At 43.5% G+C, this 17,798-nt stretch overlaps 1 protein-coding gene and 1 pseudogene across 14 annotated transcripts in view; both read right to left on the reverse strand.

Moving 5' to 3' along the window:
* The window catches only part of ERC2 (ELKS/RAB6-interacting/CAST family member 2), a 965,515-nt gene that overhangs the window by 114,745 nt on the left and 832,972 nt on the right, over positions 1-17,798 (reverse strand). The window lies entirely within an intron of this gene.
* Positions 1-17,798, reverse strand: part of LOC134809644 (uncharacterized) — a 42,409-nt pseudogene continuing 24,611 nt past the window's right edge.

Consider the following 17,798-nt stretch of genomic DNA (forward strand, 5'->3'; position numbering starts at 1 on the left):
GAGTTGGTTTCTTTGATCACCTTTTTTTTTCTCCAAAGACCTAAAAGAGGGAGATAACACCTCTTGAGACACTACTATAAAACACCCAAGTGGTGGGCTGGTTAAACGCCCAGCTGGGAATGCCAGACTTCCACATGCATAACATGTCCCTAAAGACAAGTGGGTTTTCCTTTTCACTTAGGGCAAACACTCCCTCATGAAAAGCAAAAGAGGGTGACAACAAAGAAAGAACGGGACATATTTGGGGAGTTCATACAGACAGGTTACAGCTTCTCCTTTTCCCTTGTGAAATATCGCTTATCTACTACTGTTCCCCTCCTGCCGTTTCTTCTTTTAACAAGGCCCCCAAGCACTGATTTCAGGCACTGTACTAGGCTAGGGATACAGGGATCAAGAAACACCCAGGCTGGCTGGAGACACAGACACCTTGATAATTATAATGCAAAGTGTTAACAGGTAACAGGACAGTCATGCACAGCAAATTCTGGAAGCACTGAAAAGTGGCATTTCACTTTTGGAAGGGAGGTGGTCAGGGGAGATTCCTTGGGAAAAAGAATTCCTAGTCTGGGCCTTAGAAAATGCCAGGAGACAGCTAGGCCAATTGGGGGAGAAAAGTAATTCCAGGAGGGAAAGAACAAAGGCGTGGATTGGAGGAGGACATGGGATACGTGGAAAATGCCAGGCAGGTGAGTGTTCCAGAGCATCACATCCCTGCCAAGCAGCAGTGAAAATTGAGGCTGGAAAGGAAAGTCAGGGCACACTCCTGTGGGACTTTGTATTCACATGACATAAGCTATTTCCTTTCTTGTTCAAAGGAGGCCTGGTATAATGGTGCTCTTTTCATAAACCCAACTGGACATAGTTGGGTAAGAATTTTTCCATCCGAATCTGTTTGCTTCATACCGCCATCCATAGCTGGCACTGTCAAATTCCCCAGACTAACTTGACAGACATAACTGTTTGAAAATCCGGCCACACTTCCCTTGGTAAAGAACGCTTTGCTTTCGATGACCAAAACAACACTATTTGTAGAAGCCAGGTAAAGCACCCAAAATTCCACCTGATATAACAAATATGAAGTGCTGACTCCATACAAAGTCCTATTCTGGGAATGAGTCAGAAATGTGGTGGAGAAGGCACGACCTCAGCAGCCAGTGGATTCTCAAGTAGACAGTGACACATCATGGATCTTAAAATGTAATGGTCTTTTATCAATGTGATTTTTTCCTTGTGTTTCTAATGATGACAATTTGATTGAATTTGACCAAAGGAAAAAAAATAAAAAGTACAACATCTACTTGGCCAAAGGAAGATAAAAGTGTGGAAAATATATCATAGCATTTGAAATTCTGCAGTATGGGCAAATGCAAGCTACCAGCAATTTCTTCAAATTAGCAGCTTAAATGTGCTACAGAGACACAGGAATCAGAGTAGCAGTGCTAACCTAGGCAGTCCTCAAAATGATCAAACTGGAGTTCATTTTCAAGAATCTTATGGAAGTTTTTGCTGCTGTTAAAAATTTTAAATATTTGACTTTGTTTGCTTATACTCTGCCTTGGTCCAGAAAGGATTAAAGCATCTAATACCAAACAGAAGAGGGTCATATTACTGGAAGAGTGAGTGCTTGAGTTCCTCCTCCTCATATTAGAGGAGAAGTGAGGGCTCCAGTTCCATCTGCCATGCAAACGTCAAGTTGGTTCCGACCGAGACTTGGACCATGCTGATTCAAACCCAGAAAATGTTTCTAAACCAGAACATTCTGATTCAACACAAAATTCCCCAGCTGTGGAGCAACAAGGGAAGAACTGTGAATCCACTTCTAGAGGAAGGCTGGGAACCAATGAGCTTTATCAGCTGAGCAAAATTCCAGATAAAGAATTCATGTTCTCTGATTTGTTCTCCATGCCCACATGTGACTTGTCTCTGACCTGAGGATGGTATAAAGTGGCACAGTGCAGTGGGAGGCACAAGCCCCACTGCCTGGTTTGCATTTCAGTTTCACCACTTGGGCAAGTCACCTGAGCTTTCAGTCCCTCAGTTTCCTCATTACCACAGAGGATTACTGTAAAGACTGAAAGAATTAATACATGAAGACAGTGCCTGGCACATATGAAGTGCTCAATAAATGTTAGCTGTAATTATGATTTCTATTCCTCTGTTAAGCACAGAGAGAACTACAGAAGTAAAGACCCCTACTTTGTCATGTTAAGTATAGTGAACCCCAAGTTTCTCTTCAAAGAATCAGTATGTCAGTATGTTCAGCTCTCTTATTCTTTGATTTTCCACTTTAAAGTTTAACTTCCTGGTTCTCTTCGCCCTCTTGCTTCTAGTTTCAGTAAACAACATTTTTCCACCGGTTTTAATCAGTAGTTCACATCTGTTCCCCTGGTCACCTGCTTTGACCTGAGTCATGCCTGGTCACCTGCTCTGACCTAAGTCCCCTTTAGTTATCTATTCCTAACTGTCCTTCCCACCAAACTATTCACCCTGCCACTCTGGCTCATACCCCTGCTCTGTTTAAAATAGCCAATCAGAATTAGCTTAGACTGAGCAGTCCAACCCTAGCCAATAGAGGAACGACACAGCAGTAGGGTCCTGCATCAGGAATAAGAACTCCTTCCCCTCCCCTGTCCAGGTGTGCTCTCGCCATTGTTCCATCTGCAAGGGGCACCCTTTCTGCAGAAAGTAAAAATTGCCTTGCTGAGAGAATTAAATTTATGTTCAAGTGCTATTTCTTTGCAGCACTGGGTAACAAGCATTTTGCATTTCTAACAGTCTATAGGGAATTTCCAGTCTTGCTTCATGTATGATTGCCAAAGGAGAAACTGCCAACGGTGATCAAGAGAAGGGAATTCCAAAGAAAATTGGGTTAGGACTCCAACAGCTCAAGAGAGAGGGGTTTACGGCATATTCAGAATTTCAGAGGAGGTTTCCTAAAGGAGCATATCTGGGCTGAATCCAACAGGTAGGATGTAGGCAGATATTGGGCATTTTAGATAATGGCAAGCAATAAGCACAGAGATGTGAAAAAAGGAATGAACACTATTTTTAGAAGAGGAAAAATGATACCTCGTTATCTGGGAATGGTGGAAAATTCATAAAACTGCGCAGGGGGACCCATGCGGGAGGAATGTGAGGACGAGTCCGAGGTAGTTGAACCTAATATGGTTGGAAATAAAGAGGAACTGACAATGTGTCGCCAGGGGAGGGACACAGAGAAAGTGGTGTTTCAGGAAGGTGAACATGGCTGGGGCATGCAGGGTGGATGGGATGGGAAAGTTCTGAGTCAGGGAAACCACCCCAGACTGGTGCAGAGAGGACAGAGAGGAAGTGGTGGATGGGAGAGGCGCCCTGTGGGAAGAACAGGCTGGCCTTGGCCAGTGACTAGACATGAGGTGTCAATGCTCAGGGTCTGGAGTCTGATGGCATGGGTCTGAGGCTCAGCTCTGCCACTCAGCAGCCTTGGCTCGGGGCACTGACTCAGTGGAAACCCAGCTTTTTCCTCTGCAAAATGGGAATAAGTGTGCTGACTTCACCTGGATGGAAAGCACTTAGCACAAGGTCTGCTCATCCCAAAGTGGTCAATAAATGGTAACCATGTCTGTGGTGTTGGTATGATAAAGAAGAAGGAAGAAAAAAATTGAGAAAACTGAGGTTTCTACCTGGTCCTGAAGTCACTGAATGAGACACAGTCCTGGCTGGTCCCCAGTTCCCTCTTCCAGAGACCTCATTAACATTTAATATCAGCCACTTAATGCCTGATAAATTGAGATGTCAGTGTAAATGGAGGCTTGTTTATTATGTCCCTCTTATTACATACCCCATCCATTTCCATCTCTCCATGGAAACCAAGTCTTTCCAAAAAGGAAAATGGTGATAACCTTGTTTTATTTAAAAGAAATAGCTTAGGCCGGGCGCGGTGGCTCACGCCTGCAATCCCAACACTTAGGGAGGCCGAGGTAGGCGGATCACTTGAGGTCAGGAGTTCGAGACCAGCCTGGCAACATGGTGAAACCCCATCTCTACTAAAAATACAAAAATTAGCCAGGGGTGGTGATGCATGCCTGTAATCCCAGCTACTTGGAAGGCTGAGGCAAGAGAATCGCTTGAATCTGAGAGGCGGAGGTTGCTGTGAGCCCAGATCGGACCACTGCACTCAAGTATGGGTGGCACAGTGAGACTCCGACTCAAAAAAAGAAAAAAAGAAAAAAGAAAAGAGAAAGAAATAGCTAAGTTAAAAAAAAAAAGTAAGTGCTTTTCACTTTATTTCATAAGAAGAGGGAGGAGGAGGCTGGGCGTGGTGGCTCACGCCTGTAATCCCAGCACTTTGGGAGGCCGAGGCCGATGGATCATGAGGTCAGGAGATCGAGACCTTCCTGGCTAACACGGTGAAACCCCATCTCTACTAAAAATACAAAAAATTAGCCGGGCGTGGTGGCGGGCGCCTGTAGTCCCAGCTACTCGGGAGGCTGAGGCAGGAGAATGGCGTGAACCTGGGAGGCGGAGTTTGCAGTGAGCTGAGATCACGCCACTGCACTCCTGCCTGGGTGACAGAGTGAGACTCCGTCTCAAAAAGAAAAAAAAGAAGAGGGAGGAAAAAAGATGACACATTGTACCAGTGACTACCTGCCCATTTTAAGCCCTGTCAGCAACACAAAGACTTAAACCGAAGTGAAATACAGGGCGCATTATCCCTTTAAGCCCTTGAGTTAACTCAAGGGGACTGAAAGGCATGTCTGCATTTCTACAGGAGGTTTGTGGTGGGTTCAGAAAACATTTAAAGAAGTACCCTATTATCTCAGATAGGTGTGTTCCAAAGAATCTAAACTGAATGTACGTCTGTTTTGGTTCCTGAAAAATGTTTCTCAGCTACTTTCGCTTCCCAGAGTCCATCTTGCGCAATACAAATTACAGAAGTGAGTTGCGTTTTACCTAGTAAGTCTGGAATGAGCAGCTAAGGAAGTGGTAACACAGGGAAATGTTTCTTTAGCATGCCTTTTTGACTGTCCTTGATGGCCCTGAGCATGCCAGCCTTTACCTCCCAGTTAAGCTTGAGGTATTTGGAAAACAAGTTTTGAAAAAAGCCACACAATCGAAGGAGGTCAGGCAAATGACTTGGTACTGATCAGCACCAATGATTAGCCCTGGTGGTTACTGATGTAAGGACCCCGGATCCTTTAAGAAACCAGAAGGAGAGAAATGATGGAGTAACTTCCCTAAGTCCGCTAAAGGATATTTGCTGAGAATATGCTCTCCAGTCAGCCTAGGCTCTGGAATCCCTGAGCAATTATCATTTTTTCCATTCTTTACACATGCAACTCATTAGCATTACAGCATAAATGAGTTTTACTAGCCAGGTCTGCTTATTTACTGAATAAAGCCCAAGCCAGCGATTGCTTTTATTACAGAAGGAAATTCATGGCTTCTCACCAATCCTTTGGATAAGGTGGCATTGGAAAAGTAACCTCTAACCAGACACATGGTACAGAAGAATTGCCACTGCTCACCAGAGATATAAAATCCAAAAGGAAATGACTTTAGCCGCCATAGAAGCTCCACAGTACTCACAACTTGTCATCTGTGTATAACAGCACAGGTCATAGGTCCTCTCAGACCTGGAGTTCCTTCAACACGTTCAGAGCCAGGTGACCCTGGACAAGTAACATTTCTGAGTCTCAGTTTCTAGCCTTTAAAATGGAACCAATATCTACTCACCTCACAGGACATTGTACAGGTCAAATGGATTAGTGCATATAAAGTCTTTAGGATTACGCCTGGCCTGTGGGAATCATCCCAGAAATATCTGCTATTGCTATTAATGTAAAATCAAAAAAGCACAACCTCTATCCCACTGAACAGTGTTGTCATTCAGGGCTCTGAGTAAATTATTTTCAGTGGATAAATCATCTCTGAATGAGACAGGAACAAACTGAAACTTGGCTTCAGCTCCACAAAACTGTTGGGTCCACTCTTTCTTCAGAAATTTCTTCTTTTGGCCGGGTGTGGTGGCTCACGCCTGTAATCCCAGCAATTTAGGAGGCCAAGGCGGGCAGATCACCTGAGGTCAGGAGTTCAAGACCAGCCTGGCCAACATGGTGAAACCCCATCTCTACAAAAATACAAAATTAGTCAGGCATGATGGTGGGTGACTGTAATCCCAGCTACTTGGGAGGCTGAGGCAGGAGAATCGCTTGAACCCAGGAGGCAGAGGTTGCAATGAGCTGAGATCACGCCATTGTACCCTAGCCTGGGCGACAGAGCGAGACTCCATCTCAAAAAAAAAAGAAAAGAAAAAAGAAAAAAGAAAAAAAGAAATTTCTTTTTTCTCTGGGTCTGTTTAACAATCATTTTTAGCAGAGCAGATCAGATTGGCCATATGGGTGAGCCAATATCGTCACCTTAATATTTAGAAGCTAGGCAACATTAATGAGAAGATGAGTGTCTTAAAGGCACAGAAACACAGGACCATAGAGCTGCTCAGGCCCTTGAGAACCTTTTAGTTTAACTCTTTCTTGATAGAGACATCACAAAAGAAAGTGTCTTCTTTCCATGGGCCACAGGTCATGAAAGAGACAGAAGCAGGACTGAAATCATCAATCAAGGGACTTTCTGTGACCTTCCATTTTTAATTTAAAATATTAGATGTTCCTTGGAATTTTAATAGAACTTGGATGTAAAATCATCTGGACTGGGACTTGGTGCTTTTTTTTTTTTTTTTTTTTGAAGAAAGGGGGTGGGGGTCATATTTTAGCTACTGATTTAGTCCTTTTAGTGGTTACTGATATATTTAGGTTGGCTTTCTATTTAATTTTGAGTAAGTTTAGAATTTTTTTCAGAAAATTGTATCTAATTTTTAAATATATTGGCACAAAGTTACTCATAATATCTTTTAACGTAAAAAGTCTCTTTGTATCTATAGTTATGCCCCCATTTTTCTTCCCAAGGAAGCATTTTGTATCTTTTCTCCTTCCTTTTTCTTGTTTAACCTGGACAATGATTAGACTACAGAGGAGATGTCAACAGAATTTTCTGCAACAATGGAAATCTATTATCTACAGTGTATGATATGAACAGACCTGCATTGTCCAATACTGTAGCACTAGCCACTAGCTCAGTGTGGCTGTTGAGCTCCTTGAAATATGACTAGTGTGACTGAGAAACTGAGTTAAACATTTTGTTGCATTTTAACTAATTTGAATGTAAATAGTCGTGTTACCATATTGTGTCATGCAGGTCTATGATATACATAGAGTCTTTTCAAAGATTCAGCTTTTATTTTGAAAACCATCTCATATTATTTTTGTTGTTGCTATTTTCTATTTACTTATGCCTTTGCCTTAAACATTTTTCCTTCCTTCTACTTCTTTCTGTTTACTCTGACTGTTTTTATGAAGATCAATCAGTAGCCAAGAAATAGACTGGCACAGGGTTCCATCGAGGCCCAAATCCCTTCTTCCTTGGATTCCAGTCCTAAAGGCTCAGTAGGAAAGGCCTGGGAAAATGTCATTGAAAAAAGAAGATGAAAAGCGGAAGGCTTCTAGATGAAAGCCAAGCCAGGAACCTGGCTATTAAGAATCTTTTCTCTCCTCCCCAAAATGAGCTGGTTGAATCCAATGTGACACTGAAAGGGAAATCAAAATGCTTGAAGAACAGGTTGTAGATTTGAATTCCCAAGTACCTGAATTCCTCCTTGGGACTGAAGCCTCTGACACATGATACTTAGTAGAGAGTGTCCTGCTAGCCATGCCGAAATCTGGACACCAAGAACCTTTCTTATATGAGGAATTTTTTACATGAATGAAGTTGAGAACCAGGAGCTTTGCTATCCAGGGATTTCACCATTTGGGACTAAGAAGCAGAGATGGAAGGAAACAGATGCAGATGAACTACTGTAAAGGGACAAGAAATCTCCCTTTGCCTGCAGGGAGTCTGTCTTCAGACTTGAAGATGAGACCCATCCTCCATAAAGCAAGGATTCATTACACTTCCAGTCCCCTGGGCCTCGCAGCTCACTTGGAGCCACTGAGCAATAAATACCATGAAGCTCACTATCATAGGGATGCCTAGGGAGTGGGGTGGCAGGGATGCCATGGCTCCCAGAGATGATCGGAAGCCAGTACACGATGAACTCTAGAAGGCTTAGGCTGCTTCTGCTTTGATGCCTGGGGTTGGGAGGAAGCCAAAAGGCTTATCCCAAAAGGACTCTCAAACACCAGAAATAAAACACATTGAAACTTACAGTGACTTGGAGAGCATGTTAGGTAAAGTTAGCTTATGACTTCCAGTTTTCCTGGTGATTTTATTAGAGTAATTCAAGGTTTCTCATAATATTCCTTGCCTCTTGTTACTTTTGAATTGTATTCTAAATGACCAAAGTATCCTAAACACCTACATTGCATAATTACCTGTATACTCAGAAAGTGACTAGCTGTTCCCTGATCATGTATTTCCTTAAACAACCAGTTGCAGAGCTGGGCACTCTGCCAGGGCCGGGCTTGCGATGGTAAACCACATAGATAAGGTACTTCTCATGAATAGATGTTCAACTGAAGACAGGCAAACATGTTAACAAATAAATAACTTAATTCATATGGTGACAAGTATTATCAACAGTATAAAACAGGGGAATGTGACAGACAGGACCTGGAGGGTGTGGGAGTCCTCTTCAGGAGGTTACAGATAAGCTGAGCCCTACATGATGAGAAGGAGCCAGCCTTCTAACCACAGAGGGGGTGGGCTCCAAGCACACGAGACAGCAGTCTCAGAGGTCCTGCGTGGCAATAAGCTAGTCGTACTGGTGGGGAGGGGTAGAAAGAAAGTGGGGTACCATGAATTTGGTGAATCAGTGCAAGGCTCTGTAACAGGACGGAAGAGAAGACGGGAGCCAGACTGGGGGAGCCCTTGTGAGCCAGTAAGGACTTCACATTAATTAAAGGCTCATGAAATATTTGCAGCTACTCTCCTAAAGCATACTATCAGACAAGACACTTTTTGTTTTGTTTTGTTCTGTTTTTTTGAGACGGAGTTTCGCTCTTGTCGCCCAGGCTGGAGTGCAATGGCGCGATCTTGGCTCACGGCAACCTCTGCCTCCCAGGTTCAAGCGATTCTCCTGCCTCAGCCGACTGAGTAGCTGGAATTACAGGCGTGCACCACCACACCAGGCTAATTTTGTATTTTTAGTAGAGACGGGGTTTCTCCATGTTGGTCAGGCTGGTCTCGAACTCCCAACCTCAGGTGATTCACCCGCCTCGACCTTCCAAAGTGCTGGGATTACAGGTGTGAGCCACCACGCCCGGCCAATAAGGCAGTTTTTATACTTCCTTACTGACTCTCAAAGCAAAGTAGACCCTGACTGTGGGGAGAAAGGGCAGATTACACTGGTACTTTTTGCAGATCATACTGGTACTTTTTGCTCAATGAGTTGGGCAAGAAACCAGGTCCTTCTGAGACCTCCTCATGTGTCCGCAGCCATCAAAGACACTACTGTAGGGGCTTCACAGAGCTCACGGGCCTCCCTGGTGGACACACCGTCAACTTGGATAGGCCCAAATTCCTTGGCAGTCATCCCTGCTTCCGCCTCTAGGTTTTACACAAAGATTTTTTTCTTTTTTTCCTGCCACTGGGAAAAGTACATAAAAATAGGTGTGCCACTTGAAAATTAAACAGAGAGTAAATACCCAGAGTAGCCGGGCTGTGATCTAGATAACACTGGAGAATCTAAGAGTGGGAAGTCACGTAACATAAAAATAAGAAAGAAGGAATCATGGCAGTAATGATCAGTTTGGAAAAAAAAAAATAGATGGAAAGAATTTGGAAGGTAACAACTTCCAGATGGTCCTGGTGGTGAAGATAGCTATATATAGAGAAAGAGAGGCTAATTAGTTCCCAGGCTGAGGCCCTAGTTTCTGTTAAGTAAGTGATTGTCTCATGGTGGTTTAGTTCAATACTAGGGGACACACACCACATTGCGAGTAAATTAAGTATTTGGGGTTTTTTTTTTTCCCCAAGCAATGGGAATTGCCCAACCTTAATACAATTAATTAAGACTCAATGAATGTTTAATTGAGTTCTGGTGCTTGTACCAGGGACACAATGGGCTCTTTGTTTTGGCCAAGCTCCTAAATATTGGGAAAAGGAAGAAAGGCTGAAAAAGAGCAAGGGTTAGTCAATAGCTTTCCCCTAAATGCTCAGATGCACAAGTTGGTTTCCAAACATAACAGCCAATTCAGTGAAATCCAGGAGATTGCCCTTGGAGGAGGTTGTGGACCTTCCAGGAAGAAAGGAAAAATATTGCCTGACACCTCCAGGTTGGCACTGAAAGTTACAAGCTAGTTTCAAACTCCTCCTCCAAAACTCTAGCTCTGCCAACTAAATGGACCATCTTTACAGTGTACACTCAACTAAACTCCCACTTGGTTTCTTCCTATTGTGGAGTCAGGGGCTCTCAGCAGTGAAAAGAAGGTTGAGAAAATTTAGGAGGTGGGAAGAGTCATTGGAATGCTCTTTCCAGAATACTGTGACCAAATGGACAGCTTTTGGCCAGCCACCAACCATCACCTGACAGGTGGCTGGATAAAGATGTGGGGATTTTTATCACTCTCAAATCCACACTGTTGGCTGCTAAGAGAATTCCACAAAGAGCAACAATAACAATTAAAAAGTGCTTCCATTTGTTTACCATGTATCTATTCTGTCAGCCCTGTGTGTGGCATTCCACTTCTATTATCTCATTCAACTTTCACAACAATATTGAGTGGTCAGCCCTCTTATCATCTCCCCTGGAACATATGCAGAAGCTGATGCTTTGAGATATTAAGTCCTTTGCCCAAGGTCTCATAGCTAATAAATGGAGGAATTGTGATTGCAACCAAGGATGCTTGACCTTGGAGTCTGCACTGAGTCTTGCTCACACCTGATACTGTGCTGAGTTACTCTCTGAATGAACTCCCATTGGGCAGATGAGCTGGAGGAACTGCCAAACAGCTGGTTCCCTCTATGCACACCAGCAGGGGAAGTCTTGATCCTTTGGCCAAACAGGAAATATGTGATGCGTGCCCATATACATACCAACCTGCAGAGCTGCCAAGTGGCAATTAACACTGTGGATCCCTATAGAATATCAGCTTCTCATCTTGGTCCAGTTGTACCTGAGAACTAACTGATTGGAGAAGAGAAGCAAGGAGGCCCAGGGTACCAGGGTATGGATGACCATGAGGTTCAAGCTCATTTTTTTTTTTTCCAGGAATCTGGTCTTAATTCACTGCTGGAAGGCTGTCAGGCTCTGGGAAACCAGGTGAGATGGAGACAAGGAGGCAAGGACTTTTGACCCCAATATCCAGCTCTCTATTCTCTTAAGTTTGGTTTCAGTGGAAGCCCAAGGGGTGGCCCAAAGACATCTGGCTTGGCCATGTGTTATGTCCCACCCCCACTCCATCCTATAGGATCTTTAGCAGCCTGAGATGATTGCAGTCCTAATCTAGAACTTTGGGATGACTCAAAAGAAGATGTAACTCACCTAAACCATCATTACATCATAATATTTAGAGCTGGTAGGATTCTTGGGGATAATTTAGACCAACATCATCTCTCACCCCAATTAACACCAAGATCCTCAATATAATTCTGTGAAAGAAAGGAAGGAAGAGAAGATAGAAGGAGCGAAGAGAAGAAAGAAGGAAGAAAGGAAGTTGGTTAGTCAGCTAGCTGTTTCTGAGAGGCTAAAGGGTCCCAAATTAGTTTCGCCAGGACTAAACCACAAGTGTTCAAATTCCTAGTATGTGATCTTCCCATTTTATGACCTTGTCACTATTTTTTCCAGAGTACCCATTGTCCACCTGTCTATTTATCCATCTAATCAAGAGAAGCCTTATTGCCTATTACCTCCTGGGCATAGGGAAGTGCACACATGAGGAACCTCCCTCTTTGGTGGGCTTTTGTGAGCTCTAGGATAAGTAACCAATGTCTAGTACTGTGCCTGGCCGATATCAGCACACAATAAATGTTTGCTGAAAAGATGCAAGAAAGCACCCAGATAACATAATCCAGGGTAGAACATAAGGACCTAGGAACACCCCCAACAACTGAAAGAGTACCTGACATAGAGAATGCATTCCATAATGTCTGCTGAATGAATGAGTGAGTGAATGAACAAACAGAATTGAGTCCAGCAAAACCTGCACTGTGGGCTGTAAGAACACTAGGCAGTAGGGTCTCTGGAGGGATGACTCCCTCACATGACTTTTTCTAGGGGGTCTAGGATTTTATAAAATAACTCTGTATCCCTTCCCCACGAAGGTTCTGAAAAGGTGGAACCAATGAGTGGCATATCTGTCTCCCTCTACTGGGCTGTAAGCTTCTCGGGGACTGCTCCTTATTTCAAGGGCCTGGCATATAATAGATGTTTATTTAACGGGTATTGAGAAAGCAGATACCTACATGAACACTCAATGGCCTTTCATTAATTCAGCAAATACTTATTGAGTGCCTGCTATTTGCAAACACTGGCCTAGACTCTGGAGCTGCAGCAGTGAGGATAATGGGTGAAATGTTTGCCTTTATGGAGCTTACATTCTGCTGAGTCCAGGAAGAGTGAATATATTTCTCCTTTCATATTTCATTCAAAGCAAAACTAAACCTTAAATGATTTCATCCTTGATTCTTTTTAATCAACACAAAGCTGACTGATGCACATCCCTCCAGTCCCCTTCGTTTCTCATCACAAAACACACCATGCCTGGGAGTCAAGGGTCCCGGGTGGGAAATGCCACATATTCTGCCCACCTCCCACATGGCCTGTATAGAGACTTCATTTGTGTTCCAAGATCAGGGGACTTGGCACTCCAAAGCAGCCCCTTCAGATGTGGTCAGTTTGTCAGCACATATCAAATGCGGCAGAGACCTCTGCATTAGGGCAGCTTAGCACAAAAGGGTCTGGTTCCCTCCTCTTCCTATGTATGTGCTTTTCAGGCAGCTCTGAAGGGGTGGTAAGGAATGCAGGTCACAGAATGCCCCAGACACGAAGACAGTTTATAAGAATCTGCCCATGCCGTAAGTACTAGACAAAAGTTGAGTTTATTTTCCTTGAATATTACACTTTATGGATCCATGCATTCCCCCAGGATATCCAATGCACAGACTGCCCTGAAGCTACTTGGGATGTATGTAAACCATACATTCATGCTCCTACTATTTATTGGGACCGGCCTGCTCTATTTCTACGATCTTGGCCGAATTCTACCTATTGAATATTGTCAGTCCCGGCTGTAACATAATCCTGGCTGAGATTCACATGAAAGATGTAATCTTGACAAGCCATTTAGAATCTCTTCTAAAAAAACGTAAAAGCCAGCATTCTTTCAGAGGAATGAATCAGTCTGATAAAAATGTCTACGGGGGAAGCCTAATCAGTTCATACGAGAACCTGTCAGTAGAACCTCTACTTAGACTGTAAGATTAAACCATCTTCATAAATAGTCATTAGAAGGAAGTGTGGTCTATTCAGCTAAGATGGTCTTCTCCTATTTCCAATTAGAAACTCTGGTTTGCATTTATCACATGGAGATGCTGGCAAAAGCTGTGTCTAGAATGAGCATTAAAAGGATAATGCAATCTCACTTTTGCTCACTAATAGTGGTTCATTTTTAACCTGTTAAAGCAGGAGGGCAACTCTTCCCTTTCCCATAGCACTTCAGAGTTCTCAAAGGGAAAACCTGTCTCACTTTATTATTTCTTTTTTTTTTTTTGACGAGTCTCACTCTCTAGCCAGGCTGGAGTATGGTGGCATGATCTCGGCTTACTGCAACCTCCGCCTACTGGGTTCAAGCAATTATCCTGCCTCAGCCTCTTGAGTAGCTGGGACTACAGGTGCATGCCACCACACCCAGCTAATTTTTTATTTTTAGTAGAGACGGGGTTTCACCTTGTTGGCCAGGATGGTCTTGATCTTGTGACCTCGTGATCTGCCTGCCTGCCTCAGCCTACCAAAGTGCTGGGATTACAGGCGTGAGCCATCGTGCCCTGCCTATTATTTCTTTTTTCTACAAATCCTTTTTTTGACCTCTTATCCAGACAGTCATCTGCTGATTATTTTAAAGGTATGCTAATATTTAGACAAATCCTCCAAGATCTCTGTCAGGTTGGAACAGGAAATGCTTCCTGTCATTTTAATGTTTATAAACATTAGTGGTGAAATCATATCATTATGACGGAAAACATTTTCAGATGATTTTTTTTCTTTCTTTTTTTTTTTGTCTCTTTGAGACAGAGTCTCGCTCTGTCACCCAGGCTGGAGTGCAGTGGCTTGATCTCAGCTCACTGCAACCTCTGCCTCCTAGGTTCAAGCAATTCTTGTACATCAGCCTCCCAAGTAGCTGGGACTATAGACGTCTGCCACCACTCCTGGCTAATTTTTGCATTTGTAATAGAGACGGGGTTTTATCATGTTGGCCAAGCTGGTCTTGAACTCTTGGCCTCAAGTGATCCATCTGTCTCGGCCTCCCAAAGTGCTGGGATTACAGGTGTGAGCCACTGCGCCCAGCCTCAGATGATTTTCTGATATCATTTAAAGCAACTAGAGTTCAAGTTCAGAAACACGCATAATGAAGAATCATCTCAACCCAGCAGAGGCTCTCCCAAATAAGTGGCAACTTCACTCATCCATCACTTTAAATAGCAATCGTTCCCATCAGAGATTTTTTAATTATTATTTTATTTTATTTTATTTTGTTTTGTTTTGTTTTGTTTTATTTTTTGAGATGGAGTCTCTCTGTCCCCTAGGCTAGAGTACAGTGGTGTGATTGGCTCACTGCAACCTCCGCCTCTGGGTTCAAGCTATTCTCCTGCCTCAGCCTCCCAAGTAGCTGGGATTACAGGACTGTGCCACCATGCCCGGCTAATTTTTATATCTTTAGTAGAGGCGGGGTTTCACCATACTGGCAAGGCTGGTCTTGAACTCCTGACCTCAGGTGATCCGCCCACCTTGGCCTCCCAAAGTGCTGGGATTACAGGCATGAGCCACTGCACCCAGCCTCCATCAGAGATTTATAAAAATGTATTTTCAACATTTTAATCTTTCTTCCTTTCTCACAGTAATCCATATTCACAGGGCAGAATAAGGACAAACATGGAACACACTGTCAAAGAGTAAGGCTGACAGTGCAGAGTCTGGAGACTAACAAGCCTGGTTCCAGTCCTGGTTCTGCTCCTTGCTGTTGTAACCTTGGGGAAATCATTCACCTTCCCTCAGCCTCCATTTCCCCACCTGCAAAATGGGGTAATAACATCATCGCCTCACACAGCTGTTATAAGATTGAGCACAGCACCTGGGACACTTTGTGGGCTTGGCACAGTGTATAGAGCACCTTAGATGATCAATAATTACATGTGTTCAATGAACAAATGAGTGCATCGATGACTGAATCTCTTCCTACCCAAACTATAATACGCTAAATCAGGGGTCAGCAAGCTTTTCCTGTAAGGAGCCAGCAAGTAAATATCTTAAGCTTTGCAGGCAATATGGTTTCTGTCGCAACTATTTACCTGTGTTGTGACATGAAACCAGCCACAGAAAATAAACGAAGAGGTGTGGCTGTGCTCCAACAAAACTTTATTTACAAAAACAGGCAGGGCACTGAATCTGGCCCGCAGCCCTACGGTTTGCAGACCTCTGTTCTAAAGGCCTACCTTGCTAATGACAAACCAGACCTGATTTGCAAAATAAGTGCTCAGTCATGACTTATAAGCCTAGTGTTAGACCAAATCACTCCAAGGGAAGCTAGGAGGCCATGAGAAGTCAGTCCCTCCTAGCTTCTCTCCAATCATTCACTGTGCCCTGTCACACACTTCCCGACCATTGCCAGGACCTGTTGTGGTCTCACAGGTGTGCCCGTTCACTCCTGTCTTCCTGTCCCTCTCCTGGGGACTGGCCCATCCAGTATAACAGCCTGTTGCACCCAGTTCCTCCTGGGATCAGGCCTGTGGCTGAGGCCCTGACAGGACAAAGGTCCTCCTGGAATGCTCCCCTTCTTTTCTTTCTCAAACCAGTGATAGCCCTCCTTTGTCCAAATCCTCAGAGTTGGGGATAGAAACTTTCTCATCTATGTCTAGGCAGAAAAATAGAAATGTAATTCCTTCTCATTCTCCCTTTCACCTGGAGAGTACAGAAACACACTGTGGAATATGGAAAGGCATGAACCAGAGCTGCTCAAAGGATGGGTGGGAGTGCACTTAGGTAGCATCTCTACCCGCTGAGGACTCATCAGGTTCCAAGCACTGCCAGGGACCAGGCCCATGTGCAGAGGGAGAAGTGGAGTTCAGAAGGCATGAGGGGCTTGTGTGAAGGCACAGACTGGGAGCAGGGACTGGCATCCAGGCTGGGCTGACCGGGGTCTCCTCAACTCTAAAACCCAAGTTACTGCAAACTCTAAAATCCAAGTCTCTGTCCCTGGGTGCAAATGGCAGCTTGAATGCATTGAGTACTCACTGGAGCCAGCTTTCAAATGCAGTACAATTTGCAAGCATTTTACTTATTGATATGTTTAGTTTTTTTTGTTAACTCCCTACTAGACAATCAAGTCAAAAGAACCTGCTCTCTCTATCGAGCATCGTCACTGGCACACTGTAGGTGTTCATTACATATTTGTAGAATTTGTTCATAAAGAAAAATAATGTGAATACTAGATAGTAGTAACTATCTACATGGGCTAAGAATTTGACATGCATTTTCTCACTGACCCCTCCGACTCAAGTTAGCTACTGTTATTTTTCCCATTTTATTGATGATAAAACTAAGGATCTGAAAGGTTAACAGTTTTAGCCCAAGGTCAGAAAGCTAACAAATGGCAAAAGCAATAATTGAACCCAATTCTGTTAGGCTCTTAACCCAGATTCCTCTTACTCCATTCATTTCTCCCCACACAATGATTTCCCTTGTCCCAAACCAGACAGTGAGCCCGCTGGCCCAGGGCCCCATTCCTCCCACAACAAAAAGTCATCTTTTCTCTTTCCCCATGACCATGTTCATTCCTAGTGTCTGGAAACTGCCCTCACCTATAAAATCAGGATAATTTTCCATTGTCAACACACATCCCAACCTCCTCCATGGGGTTTTTGTGAGAATTAACCCCATTTGCAGCCATTAATTAAGCTGTTAAAAGCACAAGTAGCTTTTTCTCCATTTTTACATGGCTTCTCAAATGGTTAATGTCGAGTTCTTTCTTGGTGCAAGCACAAGGAGCTCATAACTTTTCAATGGATTATGAAAGTTATTCCCCGAGGGGCTCGGCAAAGCAGTCATCGTTGTGCATAGCTTTGGCATTACGTCAGTGAATTTAGTCCTTCCTGAGCTAATGGTGGTTCTCAATAATATTATTGGAATTATTATTACCTTCAATTAAAATGTTGGCCATGAATGACTTACTACTTCAGAGAGATTCCCCAAAGAGTCACGTTAGAGTCTGTAGTCTTTCTGCTAAAGGGCACCATAAGAACAGGAACCAGAGTCCTTGCCCATCCCCCAAGTAAATACATTAATTAATAAATACACAGCATTCAAATACTTTTATGTTGTTGGCTGGTTACCAGGTTTTAAATTGACTTCCTTAAGGGTGGATAGGGCTGGCTAATCACTACCACTTTGTTCTAAAAACTAAAAGGAAATCAGGAAAACTTTACGCATTGTTCTTTATTTCTACTCACCAAACTACATTAGAATAGTATTATTGGTACAGCTACAACCTTCACAGAATGACCTCCATCTTATCTTAGTGGAGATGGTGGACAGCACAGGGTTTGGTTTCAAA

The sequence above is a fragment of the Pan troglodytes genome, chromosome 2 (genome assembly GCF_028858775.2).
Source record: "Pan troglodytes isolate AG18354 chromosome 2, NHGRI_mPanTro3-v2.0_pri, whole genome shotgun sequence".
NCBI classification, from domain to species: Eukaryota; Metazoa; Chordata; class Mammalia; order Primates; family Hominidae; genus Pan; species Pan troglodytes.